This window comes from Myxine glutinosa, chromosome 3 (genome assembly GCF_964187855.1).
Source record: "Myxine glutinosa chromosome 3, kmMyxGlut1.1, whole genome shotgun sequence".
Classification (NCBI taxonomy): Eukaryota; Metazoa; Chordata; class Myxini; order Myxiniformes; family Myxinidae; genus Myxine; species Myxine glutinosa.
This window is the reverse complement of record NC_136263.1, coordinates 33,473,473-33,491,410: the sequence shown is the minus strand read 5'-3', so window position 1 is coordinate 33,491,410 and position 17,938 is coordinate 33,473,473. Positions and strand designations below refer to the sequence as shown.

At 45.3% G+C, this 17,938-nt stretch overlaps 1 protein-coding gene across 1 annotated transcript in view; it reads left to right on the top strand.

The window, feature by feature from the left end:
• Nucleotides 1-5,866: 5,866 nt before the first annotated feature.
• Nucleotides 5,867-17,938, top strand: part of LOC137416634 (fibroblast growth factor receptor 3) — a 72,051-nt gene continuing 59,979 nt past the window's right edge. The window contains exon 1 of the mRNA XM_068102283.2: nucleotides 5,867-6,223. The gene's annotated coding sequence lies outside the window, so the exon portion shown is untranslated. The remainder of the gene's footprint in view (nucleotides 6,224-17,938) is intronic.

The following is a 17,938-nucleotide window of genomic DNA, read 5'->3' as shown; positions in this document are numbered from 1 at the left end:
ACCCTCAACCATTCCTGTTTTACGGTGAAGATCTGAATATGGATTCGGATATGAGAATTATTTAAATTTTAAAGTGATTCTTCACCATTGAGAGATCGGGCCCAAAACGATATTTAGCATAATATGTCAAGAAGTTGTGGATGAGTTATGACAAAAGTAGGTGGACGAGTTTGGGTAGTTGGCAAGAACAAGCCCATTCGATTTTGCTCTCGGTCCAGATCCAGATCCGATTTATCAGTGAAATACAAAACGTAAATTATTCAGCTTGGCAGAGGTGTGCTCTCTACCTTGGTGGAGGTATGCCGTTCTAACTCTAGTTACCCTCGCCTGAGGAGAGGGTATTGCATTTGAGTCCGTTTGTTTGTCTATCTCTTTGTCTGTCTTTCTGTTTATTTGTCTGTTTGTACGCACAGAATAAATATGATTTTCTCTGCAACCGTTCGTCCGATTGACAGGAAATTTTCACCATAGGTGCAACTCCACCTGTATAATTTTTCTATGATAATTATGACGTCATAGGTCACGTGGTTCGGTCGCCATCTTGGAAAAACCGAAAAACTTTGCACCGATATATCTCCGAAAGCACTGAATAGAAAAAATTGAGACATGGCTCATTGCAAAGAACTCTCCATGTGGAATAACATCTGTGACTGATGATGTCATAGGTGCCTCCATTATGACGTTATAATTCGACAAGTACAAAACGTCATCCGATGAAGGTGAAATTTCTTAAGCGTCATCCATAGATAAATTGATCGAGAAAAAAACATGATGACGTCATCAGTCACGTAGTTCGGCCGCTATATATGTTTTAACACAAAAGCCTTAAAAACCACTGAAAATACATCCTGGCGAGGGTTTGCAATCTCCAATTGCTCTTTTTCTTGTTAGCTGTTGTTTTTGACAGGTTTCGTTTTCGTACAAAGCGGACGCAGATGGCCTTTGCATTTTGAGATGTTTTCTAGTTGTTCCTGCGTTTTGGAGCCTGAATTTTTTCCACTGTTGATAAATTGTGAAAAGCTGATGGACCACCAACATAGATCGTTTGGTGGGAGTTTCTGACAGGTATTAAACTCCCAGTGATTGTGCAGTAAGAACTCGTGTGCCAAATGAGGACATCTGTAACTGTTCAAACATCTGGGGGAGCGACGTTTTTTGAAATCATCCTGCCATCCTTTCCAATGACTTCCACAAGAGGCTCCTGCAGCTGGTTATCTTAATTTTAGGAAACCTTATTATTTTAGGAAAATTTTAGGAAACCTTATTTTAGGAAATTTTTCTCCAGCTCACAAAATTGGCTCACTTTGGGTGTGGATCAAAACACGAAACCCTCTGATGAGAGCATATCATAGAGCACGATCACTCCTGACGATGAGCCTTTTCACTCATGCCTTGCATATTCCTACCTGTGCATTGCTCCAGAAAGAGAGCCCTGCTCAACAAGGTGGGCTTGAAAGCCTTTCAGTGGCCAATTAGATGCGCAATCGTGCTCCGTTACCCGGGGCATTTTTCTGGGGGCGAAAATCAAACCCGTCAACACCCAGAGCCAATCCTTGCAGTTGTTCTTTCACAAAGAGCACTGGGTGGGCGGAGGTCAAGCCTGAAGTTGACAATGTGATGAAATAATTATCCGGCAACGGCTGTTCCAGGGATTCGAGAAGTTGCTTCGTTATGGAGGGCGGCGTTTTAAACGGCGAGGCGTGGCAGATCCACACACACATATTTACCTGTAAATGGGTGATTGCTTGATAGCCTTACATTATATCTTTACGCGAAGCTTGATGTTCTCTATAATTCAGATGCATTAAGCGAAAGGTGAAAGGTTAATGGCACACCTAGGACTCCCTAAACAACACGTGCACCTGCACGCACAACTTTATTGCGATTGCAAACTCGTGTGTATATACATATATATTTATTTTGGTTGTTGTTGTCTTTGTTTTTTTAACTCCGCCGCCTAAGGTGGGCGGAGCGTTATGTTTTTTCTCCTGTCTGTACTGTGAACAGGATATCTCAAGAAGTTGTGGACGGATTCGGACGAAACTTGGTGGACAGGCTGGGTGTGTGACGAAGACGGATTGAATCAATTTTGGTGAAGATCCGAATACGGATCCAGATACGAGAATTTTTTCAATTGATTTTTCAATTGATTTTTCAATCGACAAATTGATTTTCACAAATTGATCAACCTGGTGGAGGTATGCGCACTATCAAGTACCATTTTAGTCCAACATGTATTTGACAAAATTCGTTTTTCATCAGATGAAATCTTGCATCCTGAGCATCAAATTATATCTTGTATTTTTATTTATTTATATATATATATATAGTTATATTTATTTATTTGTTTGTTTGTTTATTTATTTTTATTTATTTAATTATATGAATTGAACTTTTAAATAAAAAAATTCTTGGAAACCAGACTTGCTCGTGTAATGGTTAGATTGTCCGCTCTGAATCTCAGAGGTCGATGGTTCCAAACCCTGGTGGAATCGTACCAAATAATTCAAACATGGTACGTGCTGCTAATTACCTCCGCCTGAAGAGAGGGTATTGCTGAGTCTGTTTGTTACTTAACAATTTTTTTTTTTTTGACAAGTATGTTGATAACTCCGGTTTGTGTGTGTGTTTGTTTGTCTGTCCGCTCACTTTTACCTGCCGACAGGTCACAATTTTAAACCGATATTCACGAAACTTCACCAAATGGTAGAATTCGTGGTCTGACAAAATCCTATATCTTTTTGAGGTCAAAAGGTCAACATAGGCCAAAGGTCAACTACATTTTTCAAATTTATAAAATCCTCAATTTTCATCTGATTGACTTGAAAGTTGAATGGTATTTTCATATTGGCGAACTGAATTCAACCACCAACTATTTTTGAGATCAGCTTGGGCCTCCATTATGATAGCATAATTTGACAAGTACAAAACTTCATCCGATAAAGATGAAATTTCTTGAGCGTCATCAAGGAATAAATTGGTGGCGAAAAAATAATAATGACAACGTCTTCGGTCACGTGGTTCAGCCGCCATGTTGGAAAAACCGAAAAAATTTGCACCTCTATATCTCCGAAAGTGCTGAATATTAAAAAAATTGAGACATGGCTCATTGTAAAGAACTCTCCATGTGGAATAAATAACGTGTTAAAGATGATGTCATAGGTGCCTCTATTATGACGTCATAATTCGACAAGTACAAAACTTCATCCGATCAAGATGAAATTTCTTAAGCGTCATCTATGGATAAATTGGTGGAGAAAAAAAAATAACGATGACGTCATTGGTCACGTGGTTCGGCCGCCATATTTGATTAAACACAAAAGCCTTAAAAACCAATGAAAATACGTCCTGGCGAGGGTTTGCAATCTCTGATTGCTCTTTCTTGTTTTTCTTGCTTATTAAATGTATTTATCTGTATTGAAAAAAAGAGTTGGCGTTGAGTGATGGATTGGACTGTACAAGAACATTTTCAATGTTCAGAATGGAGATTGAAGATTTTATTTCGAAATAAAAACCGCTCAATAATTGATTGATTAATTGGACTGTAGTTGTACAGAATCACCGGGGGACAAAACGAATGTGATTTTCCGATCCACCGATGGACACTCTCGCTAACCAGGCATGCTCGTTCTAGGGAGGGCAAGGAGCCAGTGAGGAAGGACTAAGAGTGCGGGAGTGCAGCGGTCCTCATGAATGCGTAAACGCACCATTGTGTAGACTGTACAGGGAGGTGTGCGCTTACACTCGTAGCTCGAGGCAGTCCAGAGCGCATTGAGGGTTTGAGCGGGGGGCACCGAATTGGTCCTCGGGATTGCGAGCTTCCCAGGGCCTGCTTCAGCCAAGGGGGGTTCGAGCACGACCACCGAAAAGGGTCCGTTTTGTTCCGCCGACTGACGCTTTTGTTCGCCGTTTTGCATATGCAATGAGACGGCGGCGCTTTGACGTCATTATGATATGAGACGCACACGGACGGACTCTCAATGGGTCGACCGTGCCGTGGAGAAGGTGCCCTGCACTGGTGCTGTGTGCCGATGCACCCGGGGTCCGGGGAGAAGATGCCCTGCAGTGGTGCTGTGTGCCAATGCACCCGGGGTCCGGGGAGAAGGTGCCCTGCACTGGTGCTGTGTGCCGATGCACCCGGGGTCTGGGGAGAAGGTGCCCTGCACTGGTGCTGTGTGCCGATGCACCCGGGGTCCGGGGAGAAGGTGCCCTGCACTGGTGCTGTGTGCCGATGCACCCGGGGTCCGGGGAGAGGCTGCCCTGCACTGGTGCTGTGTGCCGATGTACCCAGGGTCCAGGGAGAAGGTGCCCTGCACTTGTGGGGAGGGCAATGCTCGGGGTTGGATGGAAGGGGAAGAGTGAGTGATAATTGGTGTCGGGAGAACATGTTGTATGTTCTGGGAACGATGCATGACCAGGTCAACCATACCAGGCCTATGTATGTCCGAGTGTGTTTGTTTCCCCTCTTTCAATATCCAGGATCGGTATCTTCTTATTTTAGCATCCCTAATTATTCCCAAAACGAGCATGCCATGTCCTGGTGAGTGAGCAATTCATGGAGGGGTGGGAAGGGGAGTGAAGGGGTGGGTCGAGCAATTCGATGGGAATGAGCAATTCGATGGGAATGGGGGGGGGGGGGGGACGTCGACCGCCGTGCACACGAGGAGTGTGCTATGCCCTGGGGGATTGAGCAATTCGATGGGAATGGGGGGGGGGGGGGGGGGGAGGAGGTCGACCTCCGTGCCCACGAGGAGTGTGCCATGCCCTGGGGGATTGAGCAATTCGATGGGAGTGGGGGGAGGGGGGGTCGAGCTCCGTGCCCACAAGGAGTGTGCCATACCCTGGGGGATTGAGCAATTCGATGGGAATGGGGGGGAGGGGCTCGAGTGCTGTACCCGCAAGGAGTGTGCCATGCCCTGGGGATTGAGCAATTCGATGGGAGTGGGGGGGGGGGGGGGGGAGGTCGACCTCCGGGCCCACGAGGAGTGTGCCATGCCCTGGGGGATTGAGCAATTCGATGGGAATGGGGGGGGGGGAGGGCTCGAGTGCTGTGCCCGCAAGGAGTGTGCCATGCTCTGGGGGATTGAGCAATTCGATGGGAATGGGGGGGGGGGGGGGGGTCGAGCTCCGTGCCCACAAAGAGTGTGCCATGCCCTGGGGGATTGAGCTATGCCCAAGATGAGCGAACCATTCCCGAGTGGAGCGTGCAATTTGAGGAGGGACACTGCCGTTCCCATAAGGAGTGTGCCATGCACTAGTGGGGGATAATTAGGGGGGGGGGGGGGGGCAAAGCCAGCAAACACAATCGAACATTCTAGATCCAGCAAATATAACGGTCTCCCGTCCGAACATGGCGCTCGAAGCCCGCGGGTCCGCGCACAAGGTGTGCCCGGTCTCGTGCGTTCAGCAGGATGCACGAATTTAGTCGTTTATACGAACATCGTCGTCGTTACTACTTAATCCTAGCAGACCCGATCGAGCCGGTCGCTGCAACCCTCAAACATCGAGATGCTTGTGCTCATGAACATTGAAAGTCCCGGTGATTGCCTCGCTAAACACATCAAAAGCGCGCCGTGAATGCGCAATTCATTCTGACGGATCATCGGGTACATTGGGGGGGGGGGGCGTGTGTTGAGAGAGGGGGAGAACCACAGGGTGTTTTGGACTCGTGGGTGACAGCGAATTGGGCGGGCTTCGCTCTGAGTCGCGTTCGACAAGTCGCTGAGGCTCTGTGCGTGAGGTATCGCCGGGAGGGAATGTGGTGGGGGCGTGGCTATTTTAGGGGGCGTGGCTATTTGAGGGGGCGTGGTTTTGGTTGGGGGGAGGGGGTGGGTACGCTGGGAAGCACATTTGTAAAGAGCGAGGGGAGACATTGAAGCAGACTGCATTGGAGACGTTGGTGCCAGCCGGTAGTCGGAGGCACGGCACACAGCACATAGCACGGAACGAGAAGCGGGAACTGCACAAAGAGAAAGCGATCAGAGTCGACCAGGCACGGTGCTCTCTCGCTTGGTCCAGGATTCCGGGAGCTCGGAGAAGACCGCGGGGAGTTTAAGTCCACCCGACATTGCATTTTGTGGCGACGAGAGGCCACAGCGAGATCCTGGAGGACACCCCGTGATTGCGCGACCATTTGTCTGACGTCCGAGTGGACCTGGGATTCCGGAGGTTAACACAAGCGGACTATTCAAACCGGGAGGACCTTCTGTACGTCCTTGAGCAGGTAAGCGCTGCTCTTCACCTGGGCACCTGCTCGACCGTCGGCCGTCGCTACACACAGACACAGCACCGGAGCGGCGGATCCTTCCACGGTCTTCGGTCTTGCTCCGGTACATTTTACCTGTCGGTGTGATCGACGCTAAAAGTAAAAGAGTAAATTGTGTAATAATCGATCGTTACTCACCCATCAGCGCGCCATCACGTGACCCTGAAGAGCATCTCGCTGCACCTGCACGGATCCAGTCAGCAGAGGTTTCCTCAGGAAATATTAAAAGGGAGGTCTTTCTTTTTAAAACCCCCCAAAAAATCCGTGTAGTGAGTGGAGAGGCCGAAGGGACGAATCGTGGGGCGAGCTGTGCTCTGAAAGGGTTTCAAATTGGCCTGTCAGGTTTAATTAGCCCTGCGGGCACAGTTTCCTCAGGACGAGGCGCGCACGGCGCTCGCTCCATATTTCCCGCTCTTTCCGGCATCACTCCGTCGCTCTCGCTCCTGAGGTGATTTTTACCGATGCTGGACGACCCCTCCCGGTTCCTCTTAATCATCAACGTGAACGTTCGCTTCGCACACCCGTTCTGGACTTCTGGTGATTTAAAATCGGTTAATTTACTCCTCAGCTCATTGAGTGTTACAAAGGGTCCATTGAGTGAAAAGAGGTTGAGTTCGTGCTGAAGGCATTCGTTGTATTATAAAAGTAATACCTGAGGGCTGGTAGGATGGCCTACAGGTACGCACACTCGCCTTTACGCTGTCTAGCCAAGGTTCGAATCCCGTCCCAGCTATAAACTGCCATCCCGGTATTTCACGGGCTCTAGGAAGATTCCAAAGACAAATTCCAAAGTCCTGCCTTAACCTTACTCCTTAGTCGAACGTCAGACCTGGCCATTCGGTTCGTGAAAGACTTGGGCCAAGCTTCCCCAGAGCAACCCCACAAGTACGTGGGAATGAGGCCATTACTGTAAAGGAGAAAGGGTTCAATGAGTACTAAGGTATTTCATAGACGTATTTACACTGAGTGCTAAAGAAGTACACCGAGTGCTAGAGAAATATACTGAGTGTTAAAGAAGTACACTGAGTGCTAAATAAGTATACTAAGTGCTAAAGAAGTATACTAAGTGCTAAATAAGTATACTGAGTGCTAAATAAGTATACTGAGTGCTAAATAAGTATACTGAGTGCTAAAGAAGTACACCGAGTGCTAGAGAAATATACTGAGTGTTAAAGAAGTACACTGAGTGCTAAATAAGTATACTAAGTGTTAAAGAAGTAAACTGAGTGCTAAATAAGTATACTGAGTGCTAAATAAGTATACTGAGTGCTAAAGAAGTACACCGAGTGCTAGAGAAATATACTGAGTGTTAAAGAAGTACACTGAGTGTTAAAGAAGTATACTAAGTGCTAAATAAGTATACTGAGTGCTAAAGAGTAAGTACACCGAGTGCTAGAGAAATATACTGAGTGTTAAAGAATTCTGAGTGCTAAATAAGTATACTAAGTGCTAAAGAAGTATTCTGAGTGCTAAATAAGTATACTGAGTGCTAAAGAAGTATACTGAGTGCTAAAGAAGTTCAGTGAGTGCTAAAGAAGTTCACTGAGTGCTAAATAAGTATACTGAGTGTTAAAGAAGTACACTGAGTGCTAAATAAGTATACTAAGTGCTAAAGAAGTATACTAAGTGCTAAATAAGTATAATGAATGCGAAAGAAATACACTGATTGCTGAAGAAGTATACTTAGTGCTAAAGAAGTATATTGAGTGCTAAAGAAATACACTGAGTGCTAAAGAAATACACCGAGTGCAAACTGCGAAAGAAGTATACTGAGTGCTAAATAAGTACACTGAGTGCTAAATAAGTACACTGAGTGCTAAAGAAGTATACTGAGTGTTAAAGAAGTATACTGAGTGCTAAAGAAGTATACTGAGTGCTAAAGAAGTATACTGAGTGCTAAAGAAATATACTAAGTGTTAAATAGGTTCATCAAACATGCAAATGTTGAAGTAAGTATGTAGTAGGCTCAGTGATTGTTTACATGAGCAAAATGAGTGTCGGTTATTGTAGTGAGTGCTAAATAGGTTCAGTGCGAGTGTTTAAATGTTTCTGTGAGTGCGGAATAAGTTAATTGGTATTTTAAAAGTTTCCATGAATGAAGGAGTTCAGCGAGTGCTACGAGAGTGCACTGTGTCCTAAAGGAGTTTTGTCATTGCGAAAAGGAGGCAATACGAGTTCAGTGAGTGTGAAAGGGGTTTTGTGAGTGTTAACGTGTATAGTTGTGAGTTCCCCATAGATGTGTTAAAGGAATTGTTTAGTATTTCCCTTTGCAGACATCTGCTGACGTGTGATGCCCGATCACACAAGAACAAAGCCGGTGGTCCTGGTGTTGTATGAAAAAGCTCCGCGGATGGTTTGTTTCACCGATGTTACATCTGGTTTTCTGCCATGCCAAGCGTAATTCGACAAGTGAAGATCCGATCCGGAAAGATTAGGGGAATGACGTTGACATTCTAACGGGATACTGGCATGAGTGGCATGGCATGTCCTCAACTGATTTGCCAGCGGAGTGCCCGGTCCACTAAGCCATGCCACCTTCTCCTTGATGTGAGCACTGTGAGCCCTGCTCGATTCTCCTTGCGAGAGTTGAGTGGTGCCTGTCGGTATCTGATTTGGAGCATCGTGAGCCAGTGTCTGCTTGGTGTGAGTGGTGCCGGTGTATTCTCGTAAGCATTGCATGCGTTGGTGTCTACTGGTGTGCGTTGTGGGTTTTGTGATGCTGAGGTCTCCATGTGAGCATCCTGAGTGGTGCCAGTGTATTCTTGATATGAGCTTTGTGAGTGTGCTGGTGTCTACTGGTGTGCGTTGTGGGTTTTGTGATGCTGAGGTCTCCATGTGAGCATCCTGAGTGGTGCCGGTGTATTCTTGATATGAGCTTTGTGAGTGTGCTGGTGTCTACTGGTGTGCGTTGTGGGTTTTGTGATGCTGAGGTCTCCATGTGAGCATCCTGAGTGGTGCCGGTGTATTCTTGATATGAGCTTTGTGAGTGTGCTGGTGTCTACTGGTGTGCGTTGTGGGTTTTGTGATGCTGAGGTCTCCATGTGAGCATCCTGAGTGGTGCCGGTGTATTCTTGATATGAGCTTTGTGAGTGTGCTGGTGTCTCCTTGTGAGCTCTGTGAGTAATGGCAGTGTCTTTCTTTTGAGTGGTACTGTTGTTTTTATTTTGAGTGGTACTGGTGTCTCCTTGTGGGTGCTTTGAGTAGTACTGGTGTCCCCAAGTAAGTGGTACCAGTTTCCGCAAGTGAGTGGTACCAGTGTCCCCATGTAAGTGGTACCAGTGTCCCCAAGTGAGTGGTACCAGTGTCCCCAAGTGAGTGGTACCAGTGTCCCCAAGTGAGTGGTACCAGTGTCCCCAAGTGAGTAGTACCAGTGTCCCCAAGTGAGTGGTACCAGTGTCCCCAAGTGAGTGGTACCAGTGTCCCCAAGTGAGTGGTACCAGTGTCCCCAAGTGAGTGGTACCAGTGTCCCCAAGTGAGTGGTACCAGTGTCCCCAAGTGAGTGGTACCAGTGTCCCCAAGTGAGTGGTACCAGTGTCCCCAAGTGAGTGGTACCAGTGTCCCCAAGTGAGTGGTACCAGTGTCCCCAAGTGAGTGGTACCAGTGTCCCCAAGTGAGTGGTACCAGTGTCCCCAAGTGAGTGGTACCAGTGTCCCCAAGTGAGTGGTACCAGTGTCCCCATCAGTGCTGTAAGTAGATAATCCCGTCCATATTGCTAATGATATTGTTGCCCTTTTTTGTTGTTTTTTTACTCTTTTTATACTCCTGTTTTTACGTGTTTGTCACTTATATACCGAAGGTGGACCGAGGTTATGCTTTCACCCCTGTCTGTTTGTCTATTTGTCTGTCTGCGTCGTTGTGAGCAGGATATCTAAAAACGTTATGGACAGATTTGGACCAAATTTGGTGGATAAGTTTCCCTATCTCTCAAAGATGAAAAATCACTTTAAAAATTCTAGTGTCCGGATCCAGATCTTCACCAAAATCTAATCATTTCGTCCTTATCACACACCCAACCTGTCCACCAAATTTCGGCCGAATCCGTCCACAACTCTTTTAGATATCCTGCTCACAGACAGAATAACAGAGATGAAAACACAACTTCCGTCCCTCTTTGGTGGCGGAGGTAACAAAGAAACATTCACCTGCCGGTTCATTTGTCCCGTGGTGTGATTTCCGCACATATTTCTACCTTTTCTGCATTCCATGCTTGGCAGCAAATATTTTTGTTTTCTGTTTTGTATTCTTCGTGCTTTTGGCTTAAACCACAGGGGTATTTACTTACACCTTCATGTTGACCATTCCAACAACGCTGTCCACCATTGCTGTTAAATACGAACTTGTGAAAGTTTGTGACCACTGCACACCATGGTGATGCCCTGTTGAACTCTTCTTTGCAAGTCCCCTCTCTACGGTTTTGGCGTTTCTGATGTGTACACGAACTGCTATCTCATTTGATATTTCAGTAATTCTGTACAAAAGTCTTCACAGTCGTCGCACATCTCACACATGAGTGTTCAAGGCCAAACAATCTACAATTGATAGTTATGTTGCTTTTTTTTTTTTACTACGTCATGAGCAGATACCTTTGTTGATATTGGAACGGTGACTGAGAGTTTACTACGCATGGAAATTGGCCATGAATTCCACACAATTTTTTGAGCTACATTTATGGATCATCTATTTATTACGTACGCAGATGTGGATGAATCTTTCACAACCTCCTCCTCCCCATTTTTTCACACTATTTCAAACATGCCCTCCACTCCCTTTACTACTATCCCCTCCTGTCATTCTCCCTTCAGGGCTGACGCGATGGCCTAAAGGTGCACACACACACTCACCTCTAAGCGGTCTAACCTGGGTTTGAATCCCAACCCAGCTATAAACTGTCATCCAGGTTTCTCATAGCCAAGGTGAGCTATCGTGGGCACCCTGAACAAATTCCAAATTTCTGGGGGCACCGCATCAGCAGCAATTCAGCACCCTCAGCCAACGATGCTACCCTGTAGCCTTATGTGGCTTCTTATTTTATTCCGATTTCGACCTTTCCATGAGTACGTAATAAATAGATGCTCCAAAAGTGATTTGTGTGAGGCGGGTGTGTTGTTTAATGCTGCCTGTTTTTGAAATCTGTGAGCCTTACACATGTTACTCCTTTGGAACCATCAATATCAACTTTGGGTCACGGATCTATCTCCTCTGGTGGTTTCTGCATCAATGTTTGCTCAAAGCTGAACTCGAGAAGCTAAAGGTTAAATTTTTTAGCTCACCTGGATCATCCATCGTTCGTGTGAGCTTTTGGGATGGCGCGTCGTCTGTCCGCCAGTCTGTCTGTCCACACTTGTACCTTCTTCTCTGAAACTGCTGATGGGATTGTGACCAAACTTGGATAAAATGATATTTGATGTGGTGGAACTCAAGTTTATTGATGCCAACCTCCACCCCCCATTCCACCGATAAGAAGGTTATCATTAGGCTAGAAGGTGCCAAAAGTTACATGAATTTCGAGCCAGTAAAAGTAACCTGCGACCATCAAATACCTCCTCCACTTATTACCTCTGCCTTCCGCCATGGGCAGACGTTGTTTCCACCCCTGTATGGTTTTTACTTGCGAAAATCAAATTTTTTCCAAGTATATTGGTTGGTCTTGTGCATTATTCTGTTTGTCTGTCTGTCTGTCTGTCTGTTTGTCTGTTTGTTACTTGGCAAAAAAAAAAAAAATTTGCAAGTATGTTGATCACTCCAGTTTGTGTGTTTGTTTGTGTGTTTGTCTGTCCCCTCACTTATACTTGCCTACAGGTCACAATTTTAACCGTATCTTCACGAAACCTCACCAAATGGTAGTTTGTGGTCCGACAAAATGCTATATTTTTGGGGGTCAAAAGGTCAAAAGTTCAACATAGGCCAAAGGTCAACAACCATTTCAAATTTCTAAAATCCTCAATTTCCATCCGATTGACTTGAACTTTGAATAGGATATACATATCGGCGAACTGAATTCAACCACCAACTATTTTTGAGATCAACATAGGCCAAAAGGTCAACATAGGCCAAAGGTCAACCACTTTTTTCAAATTTCTAAAATCCTCAATTTTCATCCGATTGACTTGAACTTTGAATAGGACATACATATCGGCGAACTATTTTCAATCACCAACTATTTTTGAGATCAACATCGGCCAAAAGGTCAACATAGGCCAAAGGTCAACAACGATTTCAAATTTCTAAAATCCTCAATTTTCATTCGATTGACTTGAAATTTGAATAGAATATACATATGGCTAACTAAATTCAACCACCAACTATTTTTGAGGTCAACATTGGCCAAAAGGTCAACATATGCCAGATTTATAAAATCCTCAATTTCCATCCGATTGACTTGAAATTTGAATAGGATATACATATCGGCGCACTGGATTCAACCACCAACTATTTTTAAGATCAACATCGGCCAAAATGTCAACATAGGCCAAAGGTCAACAACGATTTCAAATTTCTAAAATCCTCAATTTTCATTCGATTGACTTGAAATTTGAATAGGATATACATATCGGCGAACTGGATTCAACCACCAACTATTTTTGAGGTCAACATTGGCCAAAAGGTCAACATAGGCCAGATTTATAAAATCCTCAATTTTCATCCGATTGTCTTGAAATTCTAAGAGGATTTGCATCTCTGGTCACTGAATTCAACCACCAAGTATTTTTGAGGTCAACATCGGCCAACAACTTATTTTAGGGATTTTGCAAGTATCGTGCTGTGCACGACATATTTCTTGTTTGTTTGTGTGCAGGATATCTCAAAAAAATTGTGGACGGATTCAGATGAAATTTGGTGGGCAGGTTGGGTGTTTCACAAGGACGAAATGATTCGATTTTGGTGAAGATCCAAATCCCAATCTGGATATGAGAATTTTTAAGTGATTCTTCACCATTGAGAGATAGGGCTAAAACCAATACTCATCAAAACCAAGTAACACATCTCAAAATGTTGTGGACAGATTCGGACGAAACTTGGTGGACAGATTGGGAGTGTGACAAGGCAGAATTGAATCGATTTTGGTGGAAGATCGCGATGCGGACACGATAATTTAAAAGCGATTCTTTACCATTGACAGATGGGGTCAAAAACGATATATCGCGTGATATTTCAAAAAGTTGTGGACGGCTTATGACAAAAGTAAGTGGATAAGTTTGTTTGGTGACCAGATCAAGCCCATTCGATTTTGGTTCAGGTCCGCAACCTGGCGGAGGCATGCGCTCTACCGAGTGCCGTTCTAGTTATTTATGTGCAATGTACCAAAAGTCATGCAATATGATAATAACATCCGAATACTCCTCGTTTCGCCAAAGAAGCTCCATGTTCCGTATAATTCCCATTTCTACTCCAGATCCCAGCCTTGCGTTTGTGATCCATTTGCTTTGAATGAAAGTTTCCGCGGAGTGTTCACAATCGCGGAAAATATCTTAATCCCGAATTCCTTCTTTGATTTCCCGATATGGGGGGAATGCGAACGAGAGATGTCCGATTAGTGAGCACAGTGACGGATAACGTGAGTATAAGCACCGATATCGAGGGCGAATTATAGTCAGCACGATGATCGAGTGTACAAGTGAGCACCGAGCTCGAGTGTAAATAGTCAGCAGTGTTTGAGTGTGTGAGCAAGCACGGAGAGCGAGTGTGTAAATAGTAAGCACAGAGAGCGAGTGTGTGAGCAAGCACGGAGAGCGAGTGTGTAAATAGTAAGCACAGTGTTTGAGTGTTTGAGCAAGCACCGAGAGTGAGTGTGTGAATAGTAAGCACTGTGCTTGAGTGTGTGAGCAAGCACAGAGTGAGTGTGTAAATAGTAAGCAAAGTGTTTGAGTGTGTGAGCAAGCACAGAGTGAGTGTGTAAATACTAAGCAGTGTTTGAGCGTGTGCGCAAGCACCGAGAGTGAGTGTGTAAATAGTAAGCACAGTGTGTGAGCGTGTGAGAAAGCACCGAGAGTGCGTGTGTAAATAGTAAGCACAGTGTTTGAGTGTTTGAGCAAGCACCGAGAGTGAGTGTGTAAATAGTAAGCACAGAGAGTGAGTGCGTAAATAGTAAGCACAGTGTTTGAGTGTTTGAGCAAGCATAGAGAGCGAGTGTGTAAATAGTAAGCACAGTGTTTGAGTGTGTGAGCAAGCACAGAGAGTGAGTGTGTAAATAGTAAGCACAGTGTTTGAGTGTTTGAGCAAGCACCGAGATTGAGTGTGTAAATAGTAAGCACAGAGTGAGTGTGTAAATAGTAAGCACAGTGTTTGAGTGTTTGAGCAAGCACGGAGAGCGAGTGTGTAAATAGTAAGCACAGTGTTTGAGTGTGTGAGCAAGCACCGAGAGTGAGTGTGTAAATAGTAAGCACAGTGTTTGAGTGTTTGAGCAAGCACCGAGATTGAGTGTGTAAATAGTAAGCACAGTGTTTGAGTGTTTGAGCAAGCACCGAGAGTGAGTGTGTAAATAGTAAGCACAGAGAGTGAGTGCGTAAAGAGTAAGCACAGTGTTTGAGCAAGCATGGAGAGCGAGTGTGTAAATAGTAAGCACAGTGTTTGAGTGTGTGAGCAAGCACAGAGAGTGAGTGTGTAAATAGTAAGCACAGCGTTTGAGTGTTTGAGCAAGCACGGAGAGTGAGTGTGTAAATAGTAAGCACAGTGTTTGAGTGTATGAGCAAGCACCGAGAGTGCGTGTGTAAATAGTAAGCACAGTGTTTGAGTGTGTGAGCAAGCACAGAAAGTGAGTGTGTAAATAGTAAGCACAGTGTTTGAGTGTGTGAGCAAGCACGGAGAGCGAGTGTGTAAATAGTAAGCACAGTGTTTGAGTGTACAGGTATAAACCTGGATTACCATGATCAAGGGTTTTCCTGTAAGCATCTCAACCGGAAGCTCCAAAGTAACAGTAAGCAGTACGCTCGAGAGCGCGAGCCGCAATAAGCACCATGAGCCCCTTTATTCGACACTCGCCAGATGGTCACATCAGACTCGTTTGGGAGGGGGCAGAAGGGGGTGGCCGGGTGGGCACGGAGGGGGGGAGGGGGGTATTGTTTGTCCGTCGCCTCCTTTCGTCCTGTTCAATGCGTCGCCGATTTTGCTGCCCTCACTCGCTCCGGCCGTATCTGCCCTCTAGGGTAACCAATTGTAAAGGCCACAGCTCTACATATGAAAGGAGGCTTATCCCTCGCTGATGAGCAATGCAAAGTACGCTTTTTGAGTTATTACAGCCCTGAGGATAATGAGTTATTACAACCCTAATTCTCACAATGCAGGATAAGCGCGCAGCAGCAAAACCTCGGAGCGCCGGCTGCGGACGCCGTGTCTACGTCACAATGAGACGGTGCACGTGAAGCGGCAGGTAATACGCATTGTCATGAAAATCACCCCTCTGCCCATCAAGGTAACTTGCTCGACTACCTAATCGAGTATTCAAAGGTTTACAGATGCTTGGGATCCAACAACTTTGCCAATGTTTGATTTGCGTAAATAAACGCTTAATTACGGCGTCATGACGTCGCTGCGTAGGCGAGTTATCGCCGGTCCCATGAACAAATGACCTAATTCCCGTTTCCTCCAGTCAAACCGTCAGGGCTGTCCAGCCGGTTCGTGAAAGACTTGGGCCAAAAAATAAGCTTTCCCTGCCACAAGAAGGTGGGAATAATCGGTGCCATTAAAGAAGTAGTCGTGTTGAAGAACGCAGTTGCCTTCACTAACATTGTTGGCGCTCGTTCTTAATTAAGTGGAATGTAGCTGCTTGTAAACAGCTAGGGCGTGCTCGGGGTCATAAGCAGAGTGCAATTATCAGCTTGTTTATACCTGTGCACTCCCTACCCTGTTGGTACCCATCTAGTGAAACATCGAAATGAAAGTTTTTTTTTACCCCCCATTCCAAATCACCATGAGTTTTTACCATTGTTTGGTAAATTCCACAATGAGCAGTAGAGTATTAAAAACAGCAAATATATTCAAAGGTATATTTGAGGAAATTGGTGCCTATTGCTAAATAAGACTAAAGAATGGCTTGGAATTGGAAGCAGATGGAAAGAGATCAGAAGCTGTTTGAACTATGAGGTCTGGAGTGAACGGGGTGAGATTAAATGGGCCTCTGTTTGAACAGATCGCTCTCCAGTTTAGTTTGGCTTCACCTTTCCTTTGGCCTCTGTGGTCCCGTGGGACAATGTCTCTGCCACGCTCGCCAGACTGCTGTGGGGTCAGTCTGGATCAGCATTGGAGCTCGAACACCAGGGCTCCTGGGTCTGCCTGGGCCTCGGATGCTCTTTGCAGTTAGGATCACGTACATGAGGAGGGAGTAATCGACTGAGCGAAACTTTACACTGAAAATAAACTTTTTGTTACTTCTGCAATATCTTTGAATTAGCTAATGGCTGAATACCTTTACTCATAGTTTCTCTGTTTGGCTGCCTTGATGAGGCACCCGGACTCGAAGTGTGTGTGTGTTTGTGTGTGTGTGTGTGTGTGTGTTTGTATGTGTGTGTGTGTGTGTGTGTGTGTGTGTGTGTGTGTGTGTGTGTGTGTGTATGTGTGTGTGTACGTATGTGTGTGTGTGTGTGTATGTGTGTACAAATGTGTGTGTGTGTGTGTGTGTGTATGTGTGTACGTATGTGTGTGTGTGTATGTGTCTATGTGTGTACGTATGTGTGTGCGTGTGTATGTGTGTGTGTGTGTACATATGTGTGTGTGTATGTGTGTACATATGTGTGTGTGTGTGTGTGTGTGTGTGTGTGTGTGTGTGTACGTATGTGTATGTGTGTGTGTGTGTCAGGAAAAACAACGTCGCCTGAACTTTGGTATGCCGTATATCCAGAATACCGTTGGTATACCCTTATATCCAGAGTTCCGGTGTTAACTTTTCATTTTTTTTCTTTGAATATTTATGTGCAGTATACTAGTAATACCCGCTCCCTCTCGGAGCGAAAGGATTTGTTTTCAGAATTGGCATCGTTTCCCACCCGCAATACCCCTTCCTTTCGGCAGGTGACAGTGGTTCAACCACTTGCACCATTCCATGTGCACAGGTGAAAATCACAAGTAGTGGTCTCCCCACACTCACAGGCTGAAGGAGGGGGTTGGGGAGGGCGGGGGGGGGGGGGGTTATTTAATACCTATGGCCCAGTTGCATAAAGCATCCTTCAGGACAAATTTGAGAATTTCCTTAACTTTTCCCTTGAGGACATTCTTAAGTTGAGGATGGTTGCACATACGAATATCCTTAAGTTTTTCCTTAAATCCTCTCTTTAAGTTAAGGGAGTCCCCCCCCCCCCTCCCCCCCCACCCCACCATCGGCTTTTCTCCACCAATTATAAGCAAGCTTTCATAAGTCACACTGGTATTAAACATTGTAAGAAAGGTCATGATTCCTTGTTTGTGTTGGCATCAGTTTAAACTCATTTGCATACACGTATGGAGCACCATCAGCTACGCGCTTTATGGGTTAAGGAAAGATTTCCCTTAAGGTTTCCCTTAGCTTTGGATAAGGAAATCCTCAAATTTTCGCTTAAGGATGCTTCCGGTTGCTCTGAAAATGCTCCCCAACCTTCGGTTGTGGAAGTAATAAAATGGTGAATGAGAATGATTAAATTTTATATAAAAATTATTTGATCCATCTGCAAGCACGTGTTCCCCATGCAACATATAACGAGCGTC